Below are 14211 nucleotides of genomic sequence, written 5' to 3'. Positions count from 1 at the left end.
ATGGGAATGTCTTAAACCCAATCACGTGAACAATTGGAGGGGGAATCCCAGATATGAACTGATTAAAGTTGCAAGGGGGACTACACTAGGGACTAGCACATTTGAATCACTGGGTGATGGTCATGTGACAGGCCCACCTTTTGTGTGCTTAAACCTCTGCTTGCTCTGCAGTAAGAGGACAAGCAGCTGAGATGCTGACAAGAGAAGTCCTGACTGGGGTCCCTCCTTCCTCTCTCTCCAACCCACTTTGCAAGCTTGAAACTCTGTTTGCTGACTGGGACGCTCCCACTGCAGACAGAGACTTCTAAAAAGAATGTAACCAGTATTACTGTCTCCAGCAGAACAATCAAATCAGCCATCCCTATCTGTAAATCAAAAGCATTGGGACCATCAAAAGAAAGTCACAAGAACAACGAATTCAACCTGAAACCAGCCAAATCACCAAACTACAGATTGTATATTCCTTTTATTTATATGGACTCTATTTTGACCAACCTATCCTTCCCCAATCTTTAATCTATTTGTGTGCACGTGTGACCTTCGAGTGTGTGTGTGAAAGTCGGATTGTATTTTATTATTTTGCTTAGATTGGTTTAACTGTAATAAAGCTAACCTCTTTCTTTGTTAAACTCAAGAAATCCTATCCAATTGGTTCTTTTATGATCACAGTGTTTAAACCATGAAGTACTCAGGTGTCTTCGTACTGTCATGGATTTCTGGACTCTCAGCCAAGAATACATAATGAGGCTTGGCTGAGAGCTCAGAAACCCATTAGCCTATTGAAAGAACAGGGATGAAGGGTTGTTTTGGCATGGAGTTAGGGCGAAGTTTCTCCTCTGTATGAAAGATGGAACTGTGCAAGGGAAGAAAATCAGTCATGACCCAGTTAAGCCTAACTAATTCTCCAAGTAAGAAAGTGGTTTGAAAGCCAGATTGACTACTGTTTTGGAACGAGTCAATCTATTTTTACATTTATGCAGTTTACATGGAGCTGTTTGTGAATTTTGTCATTTTCTGCTCAATCACATCCCCACTGCATATCTCCATGGGGTCAACAAGAGATTAATTTTCTAGTTAGTTATTATAAAATGGTGGCTATAATAATGTATCTGACTATGGTGCAAATATTCAACATATTCCACTCTTCATCTCCCGGAGACTGGCCTTTGTTCCATGAGTTGAACTTAAGAACATAAGAAATAGGGGCAAGAGGAGAACATATGACCCCTTGAGCTTTCTCCAACATTCAATAAAATAATGGCTGATCTTCAGCCTCAATTCCATTTGCTGCCTGCTCCTCATATCCCTTGATTCCCCAATATTATGTATTCGCCAGTATGCTATATACCTTAGATGCCTAATTTATCTCAGAGCAATGCAAAGCTGACCCTCATTTCAAACCCAAATTTACAAAACTTTAAAATATCTCAGAACATACAGGATTTTGATTACACCTTGTCTTAGCTCAAATTCCCAGGTCTTTTCTCTGTAAGCTTCTCAGTTCCATAAGCACTTTAGCTCAAACAACAAACTTAAGCAATCAAATAAATTTACATAGATCAGAGAACAGACCAAAACAATCAAACACAGATCAATCAAACCATTGAACACTACACTCATAGAAACATAGAAACTAGGAGTTGGAGTAGGCCATTTAGCCCTTCGAGCCTGCTCCGCTGTTCATTATGATCATGGCTGATCATCCAACTCAATAGCTGCTCCCAATTTCTCCTCATACCCTTTGATCCCTTTTGCCCCTAGAGCTATATCCAACTCCTTCTTGAAAACATACAATGTTTTGGTCTCAACTACTTTCTGTGGTAACGGATTCCACAGGCTCACCACTCTCTGGGTGAAGAAATTTCTCCTCATCTCAGTCCTAAATGGTCTACCCCATATTCTCAGACTGTGACCCCTGGTTCTGGAGACCAAAAATCTGCTTATCTCAGCCTTAAATATATTCAATGATGGAGCATCCACAATCCTCTAGGATAGAGAATTCCAAAGATTGAGAATCCTTGGAATGAAGAAGTTTCTTCTCATCTTCATCCTAAATGGTCAATCTCTCATCCTGACACTGTGTCCCTGTGTTCTCAATTCCCCAGCCAAGGGAAGCAACTTATCTGCGTCTACCAAAGAGACCATTTAGAATCTTGTATGTTTTAATGATATCTCCTCATTCTTCTTAACTCCAGAGGGTATAGGTCCAATTTACTCAGCCTGTCATCATAGGAGAACACCCTCATCCCAGGGACCAATTTGGTGCTGATGCTGTCACTTGCACTCTTCCCTTTAATCACCTTGAAGCCTCGTAGCATCCTCCTCACCACACACATTCCCACTTAGTTTTTGTCGTCAGCAAACTTGGAAATATTACACTTAGTTCCCTCATCCAAATCATTGACATATATATTGTGAATAGCTAGGGACCAAGCACTGATCCCTGCGGTACCACACTAGTCATCACCTGCAATTCCAAAAAAGACCCACTTATTCCTACTCTGTTTCCTGTCTGCTAACCAATTCTCAATCCATGCTAATATATTACCCCAATCCCATGTGCTTTAATTTTACACACTGACCTCTCACGTGGGACTTTATCAAAAGCTTTCTGAAAATCCAAATACACCTCATCCACTCATTTTCCCTTATCTATACTGATAGTTACGTCCTCAAAAACTGCTGTACGATTGTCAAACATGATTTCCCTTTCATAAATCCATGTTGACTTTGTCTAATCCCGTTGATATTTTCTAACTGTCCTGTTATCACAACCTTTATAGTAGACTCTAGTATTTTCCCTACCACTATTGTTAGGCTAACTGGTCTGTAATTCCCTGTTTTCTCCCTTCCTCCTTTTTTAAATAGTGGGGTTACGTTTGCCAGCCTCCAATCTGCCGGGATTGTTCCAGAATCTACAGAATATTGGAAGTTGACAACCAAAGCATCCATGACTTCCATGGCCACCTCCTTTCTGGGATATAGATTATCAGGCCCTGGGGATTTATTAGCTTTCAGTCCCATTAATTGCTCCAGCACTAATTTTTTAGGCATACTAATTTCCTTCAATTCCTCCTTCTCACTAGACCCTTGATTCCCTAGTATTTCTGGGAAGTTATTTGTGTCTTCCTCCGCGAAGACAGAACTAAAGTAATTGTTTAATTGCTCTGCCATTTCCTTGTTCTCCATTATAAATTCTCCTATTTCGGACTGTAAGGGACCTATTTGTCTTCACCAATATTTTCCTTCTTACATACTTATAGAAGCTTTTACAGTTTTCTTTTATGTTCCTTGCATGCTCTATTTTCTCCTCTTAATCAATCTCTTGGTCCTCCTTTGCTGAATTACAAACTGCCCCCAATCCTCAGGCTTGCTACTTTTTTTTTAGCAACTTTATATGACTCCTCTTTGGATCTAATGTTATCCTTAATTTCTTTTGTTAGCCATGATTGGGCCACTTTTCCTGCTGTGTTTTTGTGCCAGAAAGCAATATATACCTTGTGATGCATACATTAGTTCCTTAAATGTTAGCTATTGCCTATCCACTGTCATGCCTTTTAATGAAGCTCCCCAATCTATCTTGGCCAACTCGCACCTCATCCCTTTGTAGTTTCCTTTGTTTAGATGTAAGACCCTAGTTTTGGATCAGACCACTTCACTTTCCATCCTAATGAAGAATTGTAGCATGTTATGGTCACTCTTCCCTAAAGGACCCTGCGCAACAAGATTATTAATTAACCACTTCTCATTGCACAAAACCAAATGTAGGATAGCCTGTTCCCTAGTTGATTCCACTGGTCGTACACACTCCAGGAATTCATCCACCACAGTATTATTGCTAATTTCTTTTGCCTAATCTATATGTAGATTAAAGACATCCATGATTGCTGTCACACCCTTGTTACATATATCTCCAATTTCCTGTTTAATACTGACCCCTACATTATAACTATTGTTTGGAGGCCTATAGACAACTACCACTAATGTTTTCTGCCCCTTGTTGCTTCTTAGTACCACCCAGACTGATTCTACAGCTAGATTTTCTGAGCCAATATCCTCTCTCACTATTGCACTGATTTCATCCTGAACTAACACCACCACACCACCTCCTTTGCCTGTCCTTACTAAATATTGAGTACCCTTGGATATTCAGTTCCCAGCCTTGGTTGCTCTGCAGCCATGCCCTTGTAATCACAATTATATTGTACCCATTTACATCTATGTGCACTGTTAATTTATCTACCTTATTGCAAATGCTCCATACATTCAGATACTGTACCTTTAGATTGACTTTTACACATTTATTTTTGTACTGTGGCCCTATTTGCTGCTAGCCTCTGTTTCCTCTGCCTTCCACATTTGTTTTCTAATTTTCTGTCCTTCATTTCTACCTTTGTTTCCCTCTCCTGTGTCTCCCCGCTCAGGTTCCCACCCCCCTGGCAGTCTTGTTTGAACCCTCCCCCACAGTACTAGCGAATACGGCTGTGAGGATATTGGTCCCGGCCCTGCTGGGGTGCAACCTGTTCAGCTTGTACAGGTCCCATCTTCCCCAGAATCAGTCCCAATGCCTCAGGAATCTAAATCCCTCCCTCCCAACCCATCTGTCCAATCACAGAATCATCCGGTCTATTCTCCTCTTCCTGATCTCGTTAGAATGTAGCACTGGTAGTAATCCTGAGATTACTACCTTTGAGGTCCTGCTTTTTAATTTATTTTTTAAATCGCTATATTCTGCTTGTAGGACCTCATCCTTCTTATTACCTATGTCATTGGTATCGATGTGGGCCATGACCTCTGGCTGTTCACCCTCCCCCTTCAGAATGTCCTGCAGCCGCTCAGTAACATCCTTGACCCTGGCACCAGGGAGGCAACATACCATTCTGGTATCACGTCTGCAGCCACAGAAACGTCTATCTGTTCCCCTTACAATAGAATCCCCTATCGCGATTGCTCTCCCACTCTTTTTTCTCCCCTTCTGTGCAGCTGAACCACTCGTGGTGCCACAGACTTGGCTCTTGCTGCATTCCTCTAAGAAACCATCACCCCCAGCAGTATCCATAATGGGAAATCTGTTGGAGAGGGAGATGGACCTAGGGGACTCCTGCACTACCTGCCTAGTGCCTTCACTCTGTCTGGCAGTCACCTATTCCCTTTCTGACTATGCACTCTTTACCTGCGGTGTGACCACCTCACTGTATGTGCTATCCACAAAGATCTCAGCCCTGTAAATGCTCCACAGTGACTCCAGCCATTGCTCCAGATATGAAATGTGGATTTCAATTAGCTGCAGCTGGAGACACTTCTTGCACACGTGGTCACCATGGACACTGGAAGTGTCCTTGACTTCCTACATCGCACAGGTGGAGCATTCCATGTGACCGAGCTCACCTGCCATGACCTTTAAATTACACCCTTTACTTTTACTTCCTCGAGTTCAGAGAGTATTAAGGACAATGGAAATATTCACTGAGAGAGATGACGAGCCTCTGGTTCCGGCCTTCCAACTCATGGTGGAGAGGCAGCAAGAGGCTGGGGAACATCTCACAGAGCTGATGGAAGCCCTCAGATTGGCAGATGAGTCGGAGGAGTCCATCTGCCTGCTCACTGATGAAGTGGTGCCCACAGGTGCACGCATGGAGGTCTCCATGGGGAGGGTGGCAGATGCCATGGAAACCCTCATCCAGCAGAACGCCCGGTTTCTGCCGGAGATGCTTGCAGACCTGCAGTCCATCGCCGTTGGTATGGGTGAGCTCATGCAGTGGCTATAAGAGAGGGAAATGACACACCTTGACATCCCTCTAGGTGCTCCTTCCCCTCAATGAGTCAGACCAGGTCACTCAGGCAGCCAAAGGGAGGAGGGGTGGCAGGTGGACAGCCATCAACTCAGGAGTCCCAGAGGTTGTCCGCTTCTTCCGAATCCCCTTTGCCTGTGACCCCTTCAACCTCGTCCTCTGTCACCGCCGAAGGAGCACCTGGCCCACAGGGGGGCAGCCAAAGTAAGCCGGGGCCCTCAGGGCCTCAGCTCTCCAGAGGGCGGCCACCGAAGTCATCAAAGGCAACAGGGTAAACAACTCCCCAGGCTGCCTCCACCCCTGCTGCGGTTGTCAGGGCAGCACCTCGATGTGATAGGCTTTGTCAAATCAAGAAAATTTGATCTCAAGTGGATTGACGGGTCGACACTGTCACTGTATTAGCTCAAAATATATTCACTCTCATTAAATAATGTTTGCTGTTCTCATCCAGCATCATTATCTAGTCTTTGTGAGACCTCCACCCCCACCCTGCACAATCCCCTCACCCCGCTCAAGCGCAGTGCAGCTGCACGCAGCTGGACCATGAATATTTCTGCAGGGAGAAGTGTGTGTGTGGCTGGGCCTTTCAGAGCCTCGTGCAGGCACTCTGGCACACGGAGCCTTCCCCCATCATACTCATCTCACTATCTCCAGCATTTTCAATGTTGCCTGCTGGGATTCTCTTTCAGTTGTCCGTCTGAGTTGACCTGCATCTCCGCCCACCCACTGACCACACTCCCATGCAGCACCTGTGCCTGTCCACCACGAGGCTCCGCTCACTTTCAATTTCACAAGGCTGACAGTGGTCAGATTTCTGATCAGCTCCCCCACCATTTCCCCTCCCAGGGTCACCCATCTCTTTTCCTCCATAACAATAGACCCCCCTGCATAACCTTCGATCTCCCCACTGTCACCTTCCAGCCTGAACCTTTCTCATTCCAGGGTGTCCAGATGAACGTGCACATTCCCGACCTTCCAGAGAACCCAACCCCTATCGACGTTGAACTGCCCAAACTCCTCATTCCTCCCCTCCCACTAGGGTCCGTGTCAGCCTCCGTGTCCCGACCAACCACCCTCACCCTCCCTTCTACAGTTACCGACACACCCTCAACCTCCCACCCCAACAGCTCCCTCTGCCCCCTGTCACTCTAACCAGCCCCTTCTACCATGCCCACCCTGAGTTCACTCCCCAGGAGGTAGTCATTGATCCCGCCAACAGAAGGCATAGGAGAATTCTGGCCTTTCTCTCTCTATCCCACACTCTCTATCCCAAACTCACTCTTTCTATCCCACACACAGTCTCTCACTCTCTTTCCACACACACACTCTCTCTCTCTCACATGAGTCTCTTCACCCTGGGATCTGCAGCCAGCCTTTTCCATCCCGGGCCTCTAGGCCAGACTGTTCCATCCTGGGCCCCGCAGCCACTGTTCCTCCGTGGTGCCCGCAGCCAGTCTGATCCTCTGTGGGCCCCGCAGCCAGTCTGATCCTCTGTGGGCCCCGCAGCCAGTCTGATCCTCTGTGGGCCCCGCAGCCAGTCTGATCCTCTGTGGGCCCCGCAGCCAATCTGATCCTCTGTGGGCCCCGCTGCCAACCTGTTTGTTCTAATTCATTCACGGTGTGTGGGCATCGCTGGCTGGGCCAGAATTTATTGCCCAACCCTAGTTTCCCTTGAGAAGGTGGCGGTGAGCTGCCTTCTTGAACCGCTACAGTCCATGCGGTGTAGGTACACCCACAGTGCTGTTAGGGAGGGTGTTCCAGGATGGTGACCCAGCGACCGTAAAGGGACGGCGGTATAGTCAAGAGTTAGGATGGTGAGTGACTTGGGAGGGGAACTTCCAGCTAGTGGTGATCCCATCTATCTGCTGCCCTTGTCCTTCTAGATGGTCGTGGTCATGGGTTAGGAAGGTGCTGTCTAAGGAGCCTTGCTGAATTCTTGCAATGCATCTTGTAGATGGTACACACTCTTGCTACTGTGCGTCGGTTGTGGAGGGAGTGAATATTTCTGGATTTGGTGCCAATCAAGTGGGCTGCTTTGTCCTGGACAGTGTCCAGCTTCTTGAGTGTTGCGGAAGTTGCACTCATCCAGGCAAGTGGAGATTATTCCATTGCACTCCTGACTTGTGCCTTGTAGATGGTGGACAGGTTTTGGGGAGTCATGAGGTGAGTTACTCATCGCACGATTCCTGGCCTCTGACCTGCACTTGCAGCCACAGTATTTATATGGCTAGTCCAGTTCAGTTTCTTGTCAATGGTACTCCGCAGGATGTTGATACCTGGGGTTCAGTGATGGTAATGCCATCGAACATCAAGGGGTGATGGTTAGATTCTCTCTTGTTAGAGACGGTTATTGCCTGACATTTGTGTGGCACGAATGTTACTTGCCACTTGTCAGCCCAAGCCTGGATATTGTCCAGGTCTTGCTGCATTTGGACATGGACTGCTTCAGTATCTGAGGAGTCGTGAATGGTGCTGAACATTGTGCAATCATCAGCGAACATGGTCACTTCTGACCTTATGATAGAAGGAAGATCTTTGATGAAGCAGCTGAAGATGGTTGGGCCTAGGACTCTAGTCTGAGGAACTCCTGCAGTGATGTCTTGGAGCTGAGATGACTGACCTCCAACAACCACAGCCATCTTCCTTTGTGCTACGTATGACTCCAACCAGCGGAGAGTTTTCCCCCTCATTCCCATTGACTCCAATTTTGCTAGTTCTCCTTGATGCCACACTTGGTCAAATGCGGCCTTAATGTCAAGGGCAATCACTCTCACTGTCCCATCCCCAGCCTGCAGCCAGCCTGTTCCGCCATGGGCACAACAGCCAGTCAGTTCCAGTCTGTTCCATCCTAGGTTCCTCCCGGGCCCTGCAGCCAGCCTGTTCCATCCAGGGCCCTGCAATCAGCCTGTTCCACCCCGGGCCCCACAGTCAGCCTGTTCCATCCAGTGCCCTGTAGCCAGCCTGTTCCATCCCGGGCCCTGCAGCTAGTCTATCTCCTTCCGCCCTCGCAGAATTCCACTCTTTTTCCCCACCACACTTAGCGACGCTGGTGTTTTTTGCTTCTCCACTCAGAGACAGTTTCTCTCCCACATTTCCTGTTGATAGGCACCCAAGTGAGCATCTCAGTAGCAAATGCAGAGTGATTATGTGATTGGCAGAGCAGTTTTTTGCCTAGTCTTCCACTCCACTTATTACCCTTCTGACAGGCATTTTGAACAGTGGCTCTGGGGGCCACATAAAATGGAATCGGGAGGGCACAATCCGGCCCACGGGCCATGCAATGGGCAAGTCTGCACGACAACAACTCACCAAAACATGGGCAAAAAGAGCCGAATTGAAAATAAAACATTCTGAAGGGTTTTGACAGAGTTGATACTGAGAGGTTATTTCCCCTGACTGGGGAGTCTAGAACATCCAGAACATTGTGGGGAGGCAATGATGTGGTGGTATTGTTGCTGGACTATAAACCCAGAAACCCAGGGTAATGTTCTGGGGACCTGGGTTCAAATCCTGCCATAGCAGATGGTGGAATTTGAATTCAATAAATCTCTGGAATTAAAAGTATAAAGATAACCGATGTCAATTGTTGTAAAAACCCATCTGGTTCACTCATGTCCTTTAGGGAAGGAAATCTGCTGCCCTTACCTGGTCTGGCCTACATTTGACTCCAGACTCAGAGCAATGTTGGTGACTTTTAAATTCCATCTGAACAAGGGCAATTAGGGATGGGCAATAAATGCTGGCCTAGCCAGCAACACCCACATCCCATGAATGAATAAAAAAACATTACGGAACAGCATCAGGATAAGTAGACAAACATCCACGACTGGAATGAGGAGTAATTTTTTCACTCAGGGTTGTGAATGTGTGGACTTTTCTACTCTGGATGATTGTGGATGCTCCATCATTGATTATATTCAAGACTAGGATAGATAGATTTTTGATTTCAGAGATTCAAAGCGTATGGGGAGCGGGTGAGAAAGTAGAGTTGAGACAAAGATCAGCCATGATCATAGTGATGGTAATGCTTTTGACTATCAAGGGACAATGGTTGGATTCTACTTTGTTGGAGATGGTCATTGCCTGGCACTTGCTTGGTACAAATTTTACTTGGAACATATCAGGTCAAGCCTGAATGTTGTCTAGATCTTGCTGCATATGGCATGGATTGCTTCAGTACCTGAAGAACATTATCTTAAGTTCTTATGATAGTACCTCCCAAAATCCATGATCTCAAGAGGGAAGGTACTCCCATATTGTTTTTAGGTAGGGAGTTCCAGGATTTTGAAAGGTAAGCTAGAAGGATAAGAGCCGCAGGCATATGGGAACACTGCCACCTCAAAGTTCCCCTCAAAGTTATTGTAATGACTTGACGTACTGGACAGGTTTCTACTTGAAACATACAACTTAATTACAGAGCTCTTTTGGAAGCTACATGCTTGAACCAGGTCCACAACTAGAAAATTCGCCCCCAGATTACCTGTGCTTAGGGATCATTCGTCAAGAACAACCACATCGCCCCTAATAGGCAGTACCTTCAATCACTACATTTCCTCCCCCTTTAGCTTTTTACATTTCCTATTTACGAAGAACATTTTAATCCACAACATGTACATATATACATTGGTCAGGTGATTAGAGATTAAGTCTCTGAGGTGGTTTTCTGATTCGGTTAGAGTGGCATAGCTCTACCAATTTAAGCTCTCCCACTGGATCGACATGATCAGGAACTGCAGCATCAGGTACATTATTAGAAAGTGGCAATTCAGGGTTAGGCAACTCTACAGAGACATCAGGTACGTTTATTCTAGGTCGACCTGTCACCTCTGAGACTAATGGTTTGACCTAAATTACAGGCGGAATAACTGGTCGTTGGAATGTCTCTCTACTCCTTAGATGATCCACGTGTTTTTGAACAATTTGGTCTTCCACTTCCACTTGGAAGGACAAGGGTCCAATTTCTGAGGCAATTGCACCAGGAACCCAACTAGGTCCATTTCCATAATTCAGCATGAAAACTGTATCTCCTACAGTAAATCTTCAAGCTTTGCTATGAATATTGTGATTCAATTTTTGGTTACTCTGATCCTTCTCTACCTTCCCCTTTAAGTTTGGAAACACCAGACTTAACCTTGTATGTAGTCGGCGTTTCATCAATAATTCAGACCGCATCGAACTTGCAGTTGCACGAGGAGTCGTACAATAATTGAGAAAAAAGCATGAAAGTTGAGTTTCTAAAATACCTTCGGATAGATTCTTCATTCCTGATTCGAAAGTTTGCACAACTCTTTCAGCTAACCCTTTTGATGCTTGACGATATGGTGCTGTTTTAATATGTTTGATCCCATTTAAACTCATGAACCTCTGAAATTCTGTACCAGTGAAGACTGTATCATTATTCGAAACAATGGTAGGCCATGTATACTAAAACATTGACGCCGCTTTTCAATAGTTGCACTTGATGTTGGTGATCTAACTTCATACATATCCATCCACTTAGAATGCGCATCTACGATCAGTGAAAACATGGCACCTAAGAATGGTCCTACATAATCATTATGTAGCTTAACCCAGGGTCAACCAGGCCACACCCATGGGTGCAGTGGAGCTGAAACAGGCAACTTCCGTTGTTGCTGACACTGAAGACAGTGCTTGACCATGCTTTCAATGTCACTGTCAATGCCTGGCCACCAGACATAGCTTTGTGCAAACATCTTCATCATCGAAATGCCTGGATGCACAGTGTGAAGCTCTGTCAAGAGTGATTCTTTTCCTTGCAAAGGGATCCCCACAACGAGATTCCATCTTGACAACTTAACTCTATCTCATGGGCATGGAATAGTCTTATCCCTTCAGACACTGGTGAATTTGACCACCCTTGCAATACAATGCCTCGGAAGTTTGACAAAATTGGATATCTGTTCATCCAATTCCTTATTTGCTTCACACACACAGGTGAAGAGTCTATGAAATTCAGCACAAGCACAACTTCTTGTGGCATTGGAGCATGTACAATGCTATCTGGTAACGGGAGATGAATGAGTGCATTCACGTTTGCAATATGGAAGCCAGGACGGTACATAAAACTATACTCATATGCAGATAATATCAAAGCCCGACATTGAATTCTTGCTGAGCTATTGGCAGAATGGCCTTATCCTCACTGAATAAACCCATTAATGGTTTATGGTCTGACACAATGGTGAAATGTCCTCCATGCGGATACTGGTGGAATTTCTTCACTCCAAATATCATTGATGAACCTTCCTTTTCAAGTTATAAATAATCCTTCTTGGCTGCAGAGAGGGTTTTCGAGCCATAACTGATTGGCCTTTTGGAGCCTTCTTCCATTCTGTGTAACAGCACAGCTCCCACAACATAAGAAGACACATGGCAGGTTAATAGTAATTCTATTGATGGGTAATAATGTCCCAGTAGACATGATGAATGTAATGAGAACATAAGAACATAAGAAATAGAAGCAGGAGTAGACCATTCGGCCCCTCAAGCCTGCCCCGCCATTCAATAATATCATGGCTGATCTGCCCCAGGCCTCAATTCCTCTTTCGTGCCAGCTCCCCATAACCCTCTTAACTTTCACAATGGCTTCTTCTTGTTGTGAATTCCATGACCAACATTTTCAATAACAAGTGCGATGGCGCTGACACTGTTTACAAGTTTGTCAAGAAGCGGCTATAATAATTAATCATGCCAAAAGAGACTTGAGTTCAGTGACACTAGTAGGAGGGTGTGCCTCTTTGATAGCCCTGACTTTCTCCTCTACTGAATGCAACCCCATGGCATCCGCCCGGTGACCCAGGTAAGTGACTTCTGGCACTTGGAATGTACATTTCTCTTTCTTTAATCATACATTGGCCTCCAGAAATCTTTTTAAATCCTCCTCCAGGTTGGCCAAATGTTCAGCTTCCGTTGACCCTGTGATCAGTACATCAGTGTATATTACTAACACAAAAACAAAAATAGCTGGTAAAACTATTACTACTCTGGGAAGTCCTGGCAACAGACTTTCCATGTCCTTTGGAAGATTGCACATGCAGATGATACACCAAAGGCTGGCGCGTATATTGGTGCAGGCCCTTGTGGGTGTTGGTACAGGCCCTTGTGGGCGTTGATGGTTACATACCCTCGAGAAGTGCTATCCAGCTCTAGCTGTTGGTATGCATGCCTCATGTCCAATTTGCTATAGGATTTGCCTCCAGCTACTTTTGCGTACAAGGATATTTATCTAGTTTAGCTGCAACCAATACCTATTCCCTGTACAATGTCAAAGCAGTAAAACTCCCCACAAATGCAAATAGTTTGATCTGGTTTCATCACAGGGACTATGGATGCTGCCCATTCCAAAAATTGGACTGGCTGGATGATGCCTCACTTCACTTAGCTGCACATTTCTGCATCCACCTTCTCCTTTAGGGCATAATGCACAGGTCTGGAATTAAAGATCCGGGGTGTCGCCTCCGAAGCTACATATAGTTTTGCTTTTACGCCTTTTATCTTCCCCAATTCTTCACAAAATACACTGTCATATTTCCTTAACAGTTCAAGAACTCCTCCTGTTCTCACTTGAAATATTTCAGACCAGTTAAGCTTAATTTTTTGTAACTGGTCACAGCCCAGAAGACTAGGTCCTTCACCTGTCATTATGATCACTGGAATCTGGGCTGCCTGTTGCCTTTTGGACACAGGTACTGTGGTGATGCCCTTTACCTGTATGGACTGTCCAGTGTATGTCTTCAATTGTGCCGTGGTTTGCTTCAGATTCAGTGGCTAGGTACCTTCATTTAGGTATTAAAACTTGTGCTCGCCCACTACTGTGGTTGAGACTCCCGTATCCACCTCCATGACTAGAGGCTTCCCATTCACTTGAATGGTGACGGTTATTGATTCAGTTTTACTGCTTTGACATTATACAGGGAATAGATATTGGTATCAGCAGCTTCAAGTTCTGTTGTATTAATCACTTCAATCATTTTGGTCTGCTGTCTGCTGGGCTGTCTTGATTTCGCCCTGCATTGCTCTATTATGTGGCAGTAATGGCATTCTGCCTCCTTGAATCTGCAGGGGTCCGGTATGTGGTTACCCCCACATCTGTAACAGAGTAACCTCGGAGTCGCTGCTGAAGTGCTTCCACTAGGCCTTTTCATTTTTCAAGCAGCAGAGACTGTCACTCGCTTCACTGCTGTGTTTCTGGTTGTTGCGCCATGCCTAGCAGTAGGTTCCCACCCCGACTGAGAACGGCGCCATGTTGCACATTCTGTAAAGCCTGTGAGTCTTCGCAGCACTTTCCATGGCTAGCGCTGTTTCCATGGTGCGCTTCAAATCGACGTTAACTTCTGCGAGTAAATGGCACTGAATGGTGTAGCCGTGAACGCCACAAACTAACCAGTCCCACAACATG

The sequence above is a fragment of the Cetorhinus maximus genome, chromosome 19, assembly GCF_964194155.1.
Source record: "Cetorhinus maximus chromosome 19, sCetMax3.hap1.1, whole genome shotgun sequence".
NCBI classification, from domain to species: domain Eukaryota; kingdom Metazoa; phylum Chordata; class Chondrichthyes; order Lamniformes; family Cetorhinidae; genus Cetorhinus; species Cetorhinus maximus.
This window is presented reverse-complemented; position numbering follows the sequence as displayed.